This window comes from Canis lupus, chromosome 35 (assembly GCF_048164855.1).
Source record: "Canis lupus baileyi chromosome 35, mCanLup2.hap1, whole genome shotgun sequence".
Lineage (NCBI taxonomy): Eukaryota > Metazoa > Chordata > Mammalia > Carnivora > Canidae > Canis > Canis lupus.
In genome coordinates, this window is record NC_132872.1 from 23,184,709 (window position 1) to 23,197,329 (window position 12,621).

Sequence of the window (12,621 nt, forward strand, 5' to 3'; positions counted from 1 at the left end):
TAATCAATCAGTGTAATACACCACAGTAACCAAATGAAAGGGGAAAAAAATACATGATCATTTTAATAGACACAGAAAAAGCATTTGACAAAATTCAATACATATTCATGATTAAAACTTTGAAAAAAATAGTAATAAAAGGAACTTACCTCAACACAATAAATACCATCTATGAAAAGCCCACAGCTAATATTATAATCAATAGGAAAACACTGAAAGCTTTTCCTCTAAGATCTGTTACCAGCATGGATGCCCACTCTCATAATTTCTTTTTAACATAATAGTAGATAGTAGAAGTCCTAGCCAGAGCAATTAGACAAGAAAAAGAAATAAGCCATCCAACTCAGAAAGGAAAAAGTAAAAGTATCTTTTATCTGCAGATGACAAGATCACATGTGTAAAAACTCTAAAAGCTTAACCAAAAAAAATGGTTAGAACTAATAAACAATTCAGTAAAATTATAGGATACAAAACCAATAGACGAAGATCAGTTATATTTCTGTATACAAACATCAATCCAAAAAGTAAATTGAAAAAGCAATCTCTTTCACAGTGCAACAAAAAGAACAAAATACTTAGGGATAAACTTAACCAAAGAGGTAAAAGTCTTATACATTTGAAAGTATAAAACATCAGTGAAGTAAATTTTAAAAGACACAAATGGAAAGACATTTCGTGCATATGGTAAGAAATAGTATTGTTCGTATGTTAATATGTCCATCCTATTCAGAGTGATCTACAGATTCAATGCAATCACCATCAAAATACTACTTCTTGGGCAGCCCGGGTGGCGCAGCAGTTTAGCCCTGCCTTCAGCCCAAGACGTGATCCTGGACACCCGGGATCAAGTCCCACGTCGGGCTCCCTGCATGGAGCCTGCTTCTCCCTCTGCCTGTGTCTCTGCCTCTCTGTCTCTCTGTTTCTCTCATGAATAAATAAATAAAATCTTTTAAAATAAATAAATAAATAAATAAATAAATAAATAAATAAATAAATAAAATAGAAGTAGAAAAACAATCTAAAATTCATGTAGAATTACAAAAGATCCTGAATAGTCAAAACCATCTTGAGTAAGAAGAACAAGCTCAAGACATCACACTCACTGATTTCCAAACATATTACAAAGCTATAGTAACCAAAATAGTATGGTACTGACATAAAAACAGATATATACACCAATGGAACAGAACAGAATGCCCAGAAATAAGTCCACTTATCTATGATCAACGGATCCTCAACAAAGGTATCAAGAGAACACAGTGAGGGAAGGATAGTCTCTTCAGTAAACCATGGTGGGAAAACTAAATATCCAAATGCAGAAGACAGAAAATGGACTCTTATCTCATCCTATCTACAAATATCAACTTAAATGGATTATTAGACTTAAGCATAAGACTTGAAACTTTTAAAATATTAGAAGAAAGCATAAGGAAAAAACTCCTTAACATTGTTATAGGCAATAATATTTTAAACGTGACACAAGAAGCAGGCAACAAAAGCAAAAGACATGTGGGATTACATCAAGCTGAAAGCTTCTGCATGGCAAAGGAACCCATGAACAAAATGAAAGGCAATCTACGGAGGCAATCTACGGAGAAAATATTTACAAACCACATATCTGACAAGGAGTTAAAATTCAAAATATATAAGTAATTCATATACCTCAATAGAAAAAAAGGTTTAAAAATGGGCAAAGGACGTCAATAGACCTTTCTCAAAAATAAAAATAAAAGACACATAAAGGGCCAGAGGTATATGATAAAACTTCTCAATATCACTAATCACCAAGGAAATGCAAATCAAAACCACAATGTTTTTATTTATTTATAATGAAAACAGGTGAGAATTTTCACACCGGCTAGAATGACTATCAGACAGGAGATAACAAATGTTGGTGAAAATGTGCAGAAAAGGAAACCATTGCACAATTTGGTGAGAATGTAAATTAGCATAGCCATTATGAAAAACAGTAAGGATATTCTTCAAAAAATTAAAAACAGGCTATCCCTGGGTGGCCCAGTGGTTTAGCACCTGCCTACGGCCCAGAGCATGATCCTGGAGACCCGGGATCAAGTCCCACATCAGGCTTCCGGCATGGAGCCTGCTTGTCCCTCTGCCTGTGTCTCTGCCTCTCTCTCTCTCTCTCTCTCACTCTGTGTCTCTCACGAATAAATAAAATCTTAAAAAAAAAATTAAAAATAGAACTGCCTCATGATCCAGCAATCCCACTGCTGCATATATTTATCCAAGGGAAATGAAATCAATATCTCAGAGATATCTATTCTCCTACGTACATTGTAGCATTATTCACAACAGCCAAGATATACAAACAAACTAAATGTCCGTTGATGGATGAATAGATAAAGCAAAAGTGGTGAGTGTATATACAATGGAATATTTGTTCAGCCTTGAAAAAGAAGGAAATCCTAACATTTATGACAACATAAGTGAGCCTGGAGGACATTTATACTAAGTGAAATAAGCCAGACACAGAGAAACAAATAATTCATGATCTCACATATATGTGGAATCTAAAATAGCCACATTTGAATGTGAACTGGTGCCGCCACTCTGGAAAACTGGGTGGAGGTTCCTCAAAGAGTGAAAAATAGAGCTGCCCTATGACCCAGCAATTGCCCTGCTGGGGATTTACCCCAAAGATACAGATGCAGTGAAACGCAGGGACACCTGCACCCCGATGTTTCTAGCAGCAGTGTCCACAATAGCCACACTGTGGAAGGAGCCTCGGTGTCCATCGAAAGATGAATGGATAAAGAAGCTGTGGTCTATGTATACAATGGAATATTCCTCAGCCATTAGAAACGACAAATACCCACCATTTGCTTCGACGTGGATGGAACTGGAGGGTATTATGCTGAGTGAAATAAGTCAATCGGAGAAGGACAAACATTATATGGTCTCATTCATTTGGGGAACATAAAAAATAGTGAAAGGGAATAAAGGGGAAAGGAGAAAAAATGAGTGGGAAATATCAGAAAGGGAGACAGAACATGAGAGACTCCTAACTCTGGGAAATGAACAAGGGGTGGTGGAAAGGGAGGTGGGCACGGGGTGGGGGTGAATGGGTGACGGGCACTGAGGGGGGCACCTGATGGGATGAGCACTGGGTGTTATTCTGTATGTTGGCAACTTGAACACCAATAAAAAATAAATTTATAAAAAAATAAAATAAATAAAATAGCCACATTTGTTAAAATAGAGAGTATAATGGTGGTTTCCAGGGACTCAGGGGAGGGGGAAATGGGAAGATGTTGTTCCAAAGGTACATTTCAATTAGACAAGATGAATGAGTTCTGAAGATCTAATGTACGGTAGTGTCAATGTGGTTAACAGCACTGTATTGTATACTTGAAATTTGCTAAGAGGGTAGATCTTAAGTATTCTCACCACAAGAAAGAAAGGAAGGAAAGGAGGGGGCACCTGGCTGGCTTAGTCAGTGGAGCATGCAACTCTTGATCTCCAGGATTGCGAGTTCAAGCCCCAGTTGAGTGTAGAGATTACTTAAAAATAAAACCAAAAAAAAAAAGAAGGAAGGAAATGGTGACTACATGAAATGATAGATATGTTCATTAGCTTGACTGTTGCAATTATTTCTATATATGCATATGTCTCGAAAGAGGTTGTACAACTTAGACATACACCGTTTTTGCCAATTCCTTCCCTCAGTGAAGACAGGAGGGAGATCATGGTGCCGTTACATAGGATTTTATGTGAAAAGTGCTTAGCAGAATGTTTAATATATTCATACATTCAAGTAAATAGTAAATACCAAATAGTAACAGTATGTTTGAAGATATTACAGATTTGAAGAACTATATTCAACCTTCATTGAAATATGTTCTATGGAACAGCTATGAGAAAATCATCTTTTGAAAATTTAAGTTATAAAATATTCCAAAGCCCCATGATATTGTGAAACAATGGTCAGCCCCAATTGTGTTAGTGCCACATATTCTTGCATCATGGTTTCAGACTTTTTTAGTTCACAATCCCTCTAAAAGATTTTTGAAAAACTATGTACTTCTTCAGATATTTAACTTTACTTTTCTTTAAAAAAAAAAAAAGATTTTATTTACTTATTTGAGAGAGAGAGAGAGCAAAAGTGAGCATGAGCAGGGGGAGGGGCACAGGGGGAGGGAGAGGCAGGCTCCTCACGGAGTGGGGAGCCCAACGCAGGGCTCAATCCCAGGACCCAGAGATCATGACCTGAGCCCAAGTCAGACACTTAACTGACTGAGCCACCCAGGTGCCCCTAACTTTACTTTTTTCATGAGTTTTTACATTTTATTTTTTATTATCAGGAAAGAGAAATATGTACATTTCGTGAAATAAAATAAATGAGGTCTGACTAATCAGAATAAACCCTTCATAATATACTTTGATGAAATAGGTATTATCTCTCTTATGGAATTAAGCACTAGCTGACCTGCAGACACATCTTAGAAACAGCCTCTGTAAGAAGCACCTCTGTAGAAACTAAAGTTAGTTTCCTGGCTCTACAAGACTGGGTTGGAAATTTAGTATGGTACATTTGACTAGTTCTTCATACTTTTCAAAGAAATTTCGTACTCTTCTTTCTCGTTATGGGCTGTATCTCTGAACTATCACTTGGTCGGAGAACCACTTCTCTTGACTCTCTGTGGCCTTTATAGAGACAGCAAAAGGAAAATGGCTAAAAATAAGCTGTCCTAAAATTGACTCTCTCATTTCTCAACATATTCCCATATATTTTGACTTTCTATGCTTAATTCAGCCCACCACTTTAGTTCCAGCCCTCTTCTTTCTGAGAAATATATTTTCAATTCTTGGGAAAATGGAAGGATGATCATTTCCCACAAGGTCAATGAAGAGAGAGCAATGCCAATACATCTATAGCCTGTTTCAAAAGAAGAGAGGAAAAAAAGGCAAAGAGTTGGCAATATTTTTTTTTTTTAAGTGCTGCAACTGCTCTATAAGATCACTGGCTCTTGAGTTGTAAAGGAAATATTGACAGAATCTGAAACTTAATTTATTGTTATCTAAAGATCATGCAGATAACTTAAAAACTGTTAGGCATCATTTACAACCACCAAGTCTCCTAAACCAATATCCCAGAAAGAGGTGAAGTTTACCAGCTTTGCATTATCAGTGAGGGAAAGGTCATGGAATTCCTGAGCTGGAAGCATTTTGAAAATATCTAGTTCACTAGCTTCATTTTCAGGTGCCAAGAAAATGTGAAAATATTAGAAGTATGTTTTAACATATCCTTTAAAATCCATTATCATTTTTTTTTTTAAAGAAAACAAATGACACAGTGAAGAACAGTCGTCCTCTGTCAGAGAAGGTTATCCTCTTCAACCAAGTACACAGCTTCAGGAGGGATTCAGTAGAGCAGGGAAAAAAAAAGAGAGAGAAAGGAAAAAAGCCAGGCAGATTAACCTGGCCATCAATAGGGTGACAAACGTTGCAGCCAGAAACCCTGACATCTGGTGAATGCACTATTTCTAAGTTATCCAGACATTGCAATGAAATGTCATGCAGTCCTATCCAAGAAGGAGCATGGGTTCTTGTAAAAAGAATCTGGGTTTAAGTCCTAGTTTAACCATTTATTGGATAAGTTGGGCAAATACCTTCACATCTCTGACCCTGACCTTCATCTTTAAGAAAGGAAAAATAATGAACTACTCCGCCCACCTTACATAGCTATAAGGACCAAATGAGATAGATGATGATACGTGGTAAAGGTCAGAGTAAACTATAAAGGGCTAGGACAGCAAAACCCAAATATAATTCATGTTCCATGTGCCCCCGTTTATGTAAAGTAACAGAAACAGTCCAGCAAAAAAATGCAAACATACATGCACTCACACATATGCACATGTACAAGCTTGTTATTGTCTGGGTTTTTTTAATTCGATTTTAGCCATCCTCCTGGATGAGAAGTGGTATCTCATTGTGGGTTTGATTTGCATATTCCTAATGACTAATAATATTGAGCATCTTTTCTATGCTTATATCTTTCACACATGTCCTCCCGTTCCATTGGCTGTCCTTTTATTTTCCTGGTAGTGTCATTTGAAGCACAAGAGTTTTTAACTTTGATGAAATCCCATTTACCTGTTTTTTCTTCTTCCATAGTTTGTGCTTTTAGCATCTTCTTTTCTTTAATTTCACCCTCATTCAAACATATAGACTACTTTAAAACTAGTCCAGGAACCGGGGGCTACCTGCGCCAAAGCTGTCCTAGCCACAGTGGATCTTGGCTGGAAATAAGAGACACATTAGAACTCTGTACCACATGAATTCGTTGATTTCTACTCTTTCATCATCCCACCCTTCCACACCCACCATACCCCACCCTTAGTTTCTGCCGAAGTTCCTTTTGGAAAACTCCAACGTCATCACAGGTGAACAAAAGGAAAAAGGTTACATCTCTGCCAGGGTATGTTGGAAAATAGGTATGTTCTCAATGATCAGATGTCTCTGTGCTACACTTTCAACTAAAAAGTTCAGAAGGACCAGTATAGAAAGTATGGACCCAGAAGGCACAGAACTGGATAGAATCATGATTATCCTCACCAAATTTGCAAGAAGAATTGACAAACAAAAGCCTGAAAGAAGAGTCAGAAGAGTATAAAATAAAAACAAACCATGAAAATACATAATGGCCTGTATTCGCTTTTCAAGGAGGAGAATGTTCTCCATACCTCAGGGGGTATTAATGGGTATCGTTGGCCAGTACTTCTTTTCTAAAGTAACTGCAGGTTAGTACTATGTCCACCTAAGGGGAGATTGGCGTTCTCGTAGAAATTTGACTATAAGAAAATGGATCCGGCTTAAACCAGAAAGTTTCAATCCCAATTCCCTAATTATGGAAAAGAGTATTTGGTTGGTCTAAGCTGATCGAGTTACCATCACTTCTCCAATCAAAGTGGCCAACATCATGTAGTACAAACAGGACTCCTTCAGGAAGGAAAGCTGAAAACATATCTAATGTGAAAATGGCTTAAGGTAGTGTCATTATCTGGTAGAAAGAACAGCAATAGTCTAGGCAAGTCCATAGTCTTTACACTCGATGCATTCTTTAAATGAGTCTGTCCCATTAAGAATCAGTGGAGTTTTTCTAACTTTCGTATACACACACACACACACACACACACACACACACAATTCCCATGAGCACTGCAATTATAAGATTAAAATATCTTTTACAAATACATATCTATGTTTAGTTCTTTCTCTAAACAGCAAATTCTCCCATAACACAAAATAACCCCAAATTCTGAGGTCTTTTTGTGTTGTAAAGTTATACTACATTTAACTTTCTCAAGTGAATAGTTTCAAACTGTATATTCAACTGGGAGCATGGATCAGTGGTTAAAAACAGGAAATTTGATGAGCAAACTTGAAACCAGTGAAAATGCAGACGATAATAAGGGAAATTCAGAAAAACCTGAAATTGTCCACAGATGTGACATCTATGGAGCGGTTCCTAAGTTTTCCCACACGAAGCTAATAGTAGAAAGCCTGATTGCAATATCCTGTCAAATGAGCAGTAAATCAACAGAAAGCAATCATCGTCTGTTCTCACATTCTAACTTAAAGTATTTTCCTTAGTATTTTGGAGATTTAGTTAAGTTTTGTGACCTCTGTTCATGAAATCCTGGAATAATAATTGTCAGAGACCATGATGCTGGCAGAAGTATTTAAAACCCAATCATGCAAAGTTTAAAGAAGAGCACCAAATTCAATGAAAAGCACAGCCAAAAAGGCTAAATAGAAATTGCTTCAAGTTTTCCTCAAAGGCAATCTTAGACTCCCCCTCAGAGAATGAAGCCTCTATACTACCAGACAAGAGTGAAACAGAAAAGCAAGTGAAAAGCATCTCAAATAACTCATTTGTGTGGCTCTGAAAGTGTGAAGAACCATTAGGGAGAATTAAGTTAATCATTTGAATTAAAACATCAGTATTAATAATTTGGCCATTTCCTTGGTCTTTGCTTGCTGTATTTATGATAGTATGTTTGATGGTAAATGATGGGTATATTTCTCCTGAGTTATTAGCAGGTTTCCAAATCTAAGACACACAAATCTGTAGGAGGGGTGACAGTCACGGCCAGAGCCCTCACTAACCCTGAACGCCCAAGCAATTTCTGCGGAATTCTCCAAAAGCACACTCTGTCAACGATTTCTTCTGATTTTCCAAATGTGCTCAATGAAACTATTGACATTCCATATTATGCCTTAAAATATGTATTAAGTATTCCTTTTCCAACAAATTCATGATGACATGGAACTTTTCAAACACATAGATGTAAGGTGTCTGAACTAGAAGAAAGGCCTCGTCAGGGATAAACTGCTACTTCTGATCTTAAAGAACTTCCTAATTACTTTTTCAAAGATTTCTATTTATTTATTTTAGAGGGAGCAGGAGGAAACAGAGGGAGAGGGAAAAGCACACTCCACGCTGGGCTCAGAACCTGACCTGGGGCTCGATCTCACGACCCTGAGATCATGACCTGAGCTGAAACCAAGAGCCAAACACCTCACTGACTGAGCCACCCAGGCGCCCCTCAGAGAATTCCTTAAATTCATACTTAATTTGTCTGCTTAAAGATCTTCCTGGAAGACATCAAGTTCTCATTTATGATTTAAAGTTATGAAACAAACAGCCCCTGGAAGCATAAAATATGCCTCTGGTCATATCTTAGCCAAGGCAGGCCTATTTGTCCCGATGTTACTGAGCAATCTGGCACACCTAAGCAGCTTTTGAAGTGCTTCCCCTACTTACTCTTGGATCTCACCCTAGAGAAGCCCTGTCACAAACTGCAGCCCATCAATAACAGGCTTTTATTGAGCACCACCATGTACTCAGCACTTAGACCCTTCCAAGTATTTAGACTGATTTATCATTGCTTGTGTCAAAGTGACAAGTGGCTCTTCCCCAGTGACATGAATGGTATCAGGATCACATCAGCCTGCCTGACACATGCTGGGATTTAGGGTCCCCCTGTGATGACTTATAGCTAGCCTTTCCAGTACGTTGTCACTTCCTCTCTTTACCGCATCTCATTCTTTCCAGGGCGTTTCCTCTGTTTTTAAATACAGGGCAGTTTGCCACCATATCTTCTGTCTTGGAATGTTAATCATTATTGTAAGCCAAGATTACAATGAGATTAGAACAGAGACTGCTTTCAAAGCCCCCTCACCCTGTTCGCATAATCCTAGTTCTTGCTACTTTTCCTGGGACTCATACTTCTCTGCATTCCCTACTTTTCTGACCCAAAGAAAAAAGAAATACCTCATTCCCTAAATGAACTCCATTTCTTTTTTTCTTCTTCTTATTCCTCTTCAATCTTTCTTCTCTCACAAATAGTGGTTCTGTTGTCTATAAGACATTCACTTTCACAAATGGCTCTGTACGTCAGTTTTACTATTTTAATTAAGCCAAACGGATTGAGGGTCGGCTAGACTAGGTATTTCAAAAACAGATATATTAAATAGACACAGTCTCGAAAAGCTCTAGTCTTATGCATCATGTTAGAAATGGATTTGGCAGATGGAGACTGTTTAGATATCATTCCAGACCCAGGAGGAAAGGCAAGAGAACAAAAACATCAGGACATGTTGAAAGAAAGAGTGGTACCACTTGGCCAAAACAGACGCCATGTGTAGGAAAATCATGACACATATGTCTCTGAATGTGACTTAAACTATAGGTTTTGCTACTTCATTTTCTGGGAAATAATGAAGCAGTGGAGATTTCTGAGTAGGAAAGTGGTCTACCCAGAGCATGCCTCAGGAAGGTGAATCAGCCAGCAGTGTGCAAGGTAAATCCCAATGTCCAGGGCAGGAGCCACATCAATTGTCCAGACAAGAAGCAATGTGAGTCTGAACTGAGGAGACAATATAACAAAAGGAAGGAAGGAGAAAAAACATGTGAATAACAACTATGTGTGGGGAACTACGTGAAGTACCTTGATAAGAATTAGTCCATTAATAGAAAAAAGGTGAGTATGAACCCCCTTATAACTAGGATCAGGGAAAAGAATAGGATTACTATTTATTGAGTAGTAAGTATAAAATGTGCAGCTTTTATCTAATCCTCTCAACTAGCTATCTAGGGAGATGTTATGATCCACATTTTATAGATAAGGATGCCATGAACTTAAATAATTTTCTCAAGGCCAAAAGGGTAGTAAGTAGCAAAACCATGATCTGAACCCAGATTTACCTGACTCCAAAATAGAAAGAATATAGAATCGAATGTATTATGCATGGAGCATGAGAAGTAAGAATAAAAATTTTCTTGAGTTGTGAAGAATGACTCATTAGTACTATTGTCACTAATAAAAACAAAATGAAGACAGAGGTTGGAGTTTTTTCAAGTGCTAAGTTAATGAGCTTAGTTTTAAATATGCTGAGTTTGAAATTCTGACTGATTGTTTAAGAAAACCCTAACTAACAACAGTTGGAAATTGTTAGGTTTGGGAATCATCAGGAAAGAGATTTTGAGATGAAGGGCAAAGAGATCGAGGAAATTCTTGTGCAAAGCAATGTGAGTGGATGAGCAGAAGGAGCAGAGGAAAGCAACTAGTGAAGGAGGTAGAAGTTCTCAGAAAGATTAAAGAACCAGCAGACCATGGTATCAAGGAGGCCATAGCAGGAGAAAGTTCCAAGAAGTGAAATTTCCACAAATTACCTGGTGACCTTGTAGTTTCATAGAGGGGTGCAAGGTAGAGGTGGAAGTCATAGTACAAGAGGTTAAGAAATGAATGCACGAGCAAGAAGTGAAAGCAGAATTTGTACTCTGAGAAGTTTGGTGGTAACAGAAGATAAGTACTAGCTGCTCGAGTAGCAGGGTCAGAGGAGGATATTTCAGGATAGGAAGGGCCCTCACCATATTTGTGGGCAGAGGAGGAAAGATTAAAGTTGGAGGAAAGGTAGGACCTAGAGAATGGAGCAAAACCAAGAGGAAATGAGCAGTAACAGAATCTAGAACAATGTTCTTGACAAGGAAAAAAAAAAAAGGCTACCTTATAAAGTAGAAAAAAAGGCCAGACTTACCCTTCAGGAGACACTCAGAATTCACATGGAACTCAATAATCCTAAGGCAAATGGCTAACCAAGACAGAGAAAAAGAGGCTCTCCCCAACAAAGGTTTGGAGTTCATAGTCTAAAAGAAAGGGAAATGTTCATGTAGGTCAGAAAATGGAAATTCAGTTTTGAAAAGTTACCAAACTTCAACAATTTCTCCAGGTCCTCTCTATAGCACTTATTCCAATTCTTCCAGAATCCCAAACTTATTCTCTAATAAGTACAGATGGAAAGTACATATATCTCTCTTGGACTGTGTGGTTATAATTTGGACAATAGTCTTTTTTGGTCATCAGAAATGAAGCAGCTCTCTGTACTCTGATGTGTATTCTTTTAAGAGCAAGGTTCAAGATATTTACTTCAGTAAAGTTTTCAGCATGAAGTTCTGATTTCCATGTTTATTTTCAGTGACTATCAATTACATAGTGATTTGGATTGGTCTAGAGCACAAATGCCAACCCACAAGAAAACATTATATTTTACATGAATTTGCAACAGAAACTTTAAAATGAACTCAGTTACTCGAACTATTTTCTAGCCCTTTCCATTCTCACATTTAATCATTATTGATCTGCTGCTCAGTGTTGGGTGCACAACATATATGAATGATATTATTTAATTCTCATAAAAACCGTCTAGTGCATTGTTATTATCATTCCCATTTTGCACATAAGTAATTGTAGTCTCAGAGCTCAACGGTGGTGGTAGAACCAGTCTCAGTCCTGGACTGACTTAAAAGTTTATGTCTCTAAAGACTAAATAGTACCACTTCAAAATTCAGTTACATATTTTATCACATAGAGTGTTTTCTTCCTCTCTAGTTTCTTTGTTACTCAAAACACCTTTTTCCTCCCTCCTCATCACAAGAATATAAATTCCTTGAAATCAGACACCAAGACTAGTATCCTTAGAACAGAGTCTGAGACATCATACATCTTCCAAGAATTTGGAGGTAAATTGAAATAATTTAAAATTAACCTTAAAATAATCTCCCCTCAACTAAAAAATAATGTAAAATAATTAATCTTACTCCATTTTTCATTCTCTTTGTTTCTACTATCCTTTCTCCATTCCCCACACCTCCTTCCCCATGGGTTTCAAGAGAATATCCAGGTTTGGGAATGTGAGTATTACTGTGAAAATAATACTGTAAAATAGCTTCTATAAACAAGATTGTGCTTAAGTCCAGTGTGTAAATGCACTGAAGATGAAAAGAGTCTCTTCATCGACAATTACGCAGTAAGATTTGAGCTAAGGATTTCACTCCCATAAAACTCATGTTGACTTGTTCATTGAGCACCTTCTATTTGCTTGACCCAGTTCCTGCTCTTTGTGAGTTCTCAGACAAGTTGGAGGGACAGACAGATGATTACAGAACAACCTGGTAATGCCAGAACAGAGGTGAGAAGAATGGCCAGACAACAGCTTGACACTTTTTCATCATTAATTATATGTATTTCAACCTAACTTCCCAATATGGGCTCATTTCCTTTTTGCATCAACACAAAGCCTCAAATGAAACCA

General features: G+C 37.5%; 1 long non-coding RNA gene across 8 annotated transcripts in view; it reads right to left on the reverse strand.

Moving 5' to 3' along the window:
- The window catches only part of LOC140624847 (uncharacterized), a 69,277-nt gene that overhangs the window by 28,027 nt on the left and 28,629 nt on the right, over nt 1-12,621 (reverse strand). For 2 of the 8 annotated variants that reach the window (XR_012024292.1, XR_012024286.1), the window contains exons 7-8: nt 11,068-11,176; nt 6,118-6,263 (exon numbers count right to left, since the gene is read on the reverse strand). The exons of 4 other annotated variants lie outside the window; for them this stretch is intronic. This is a non-coding gene — a long non-coding RNA (uncharacterized lncRNA). The remainder of the gene's footprint in view (nt 1-6,117; nt 6,264-11,067; nt 11,177-12,621) is intronic. 2 more of the 8 variants (XR_012024288.1, XR_012024287.1) reach the window with 1 other exon arrangement.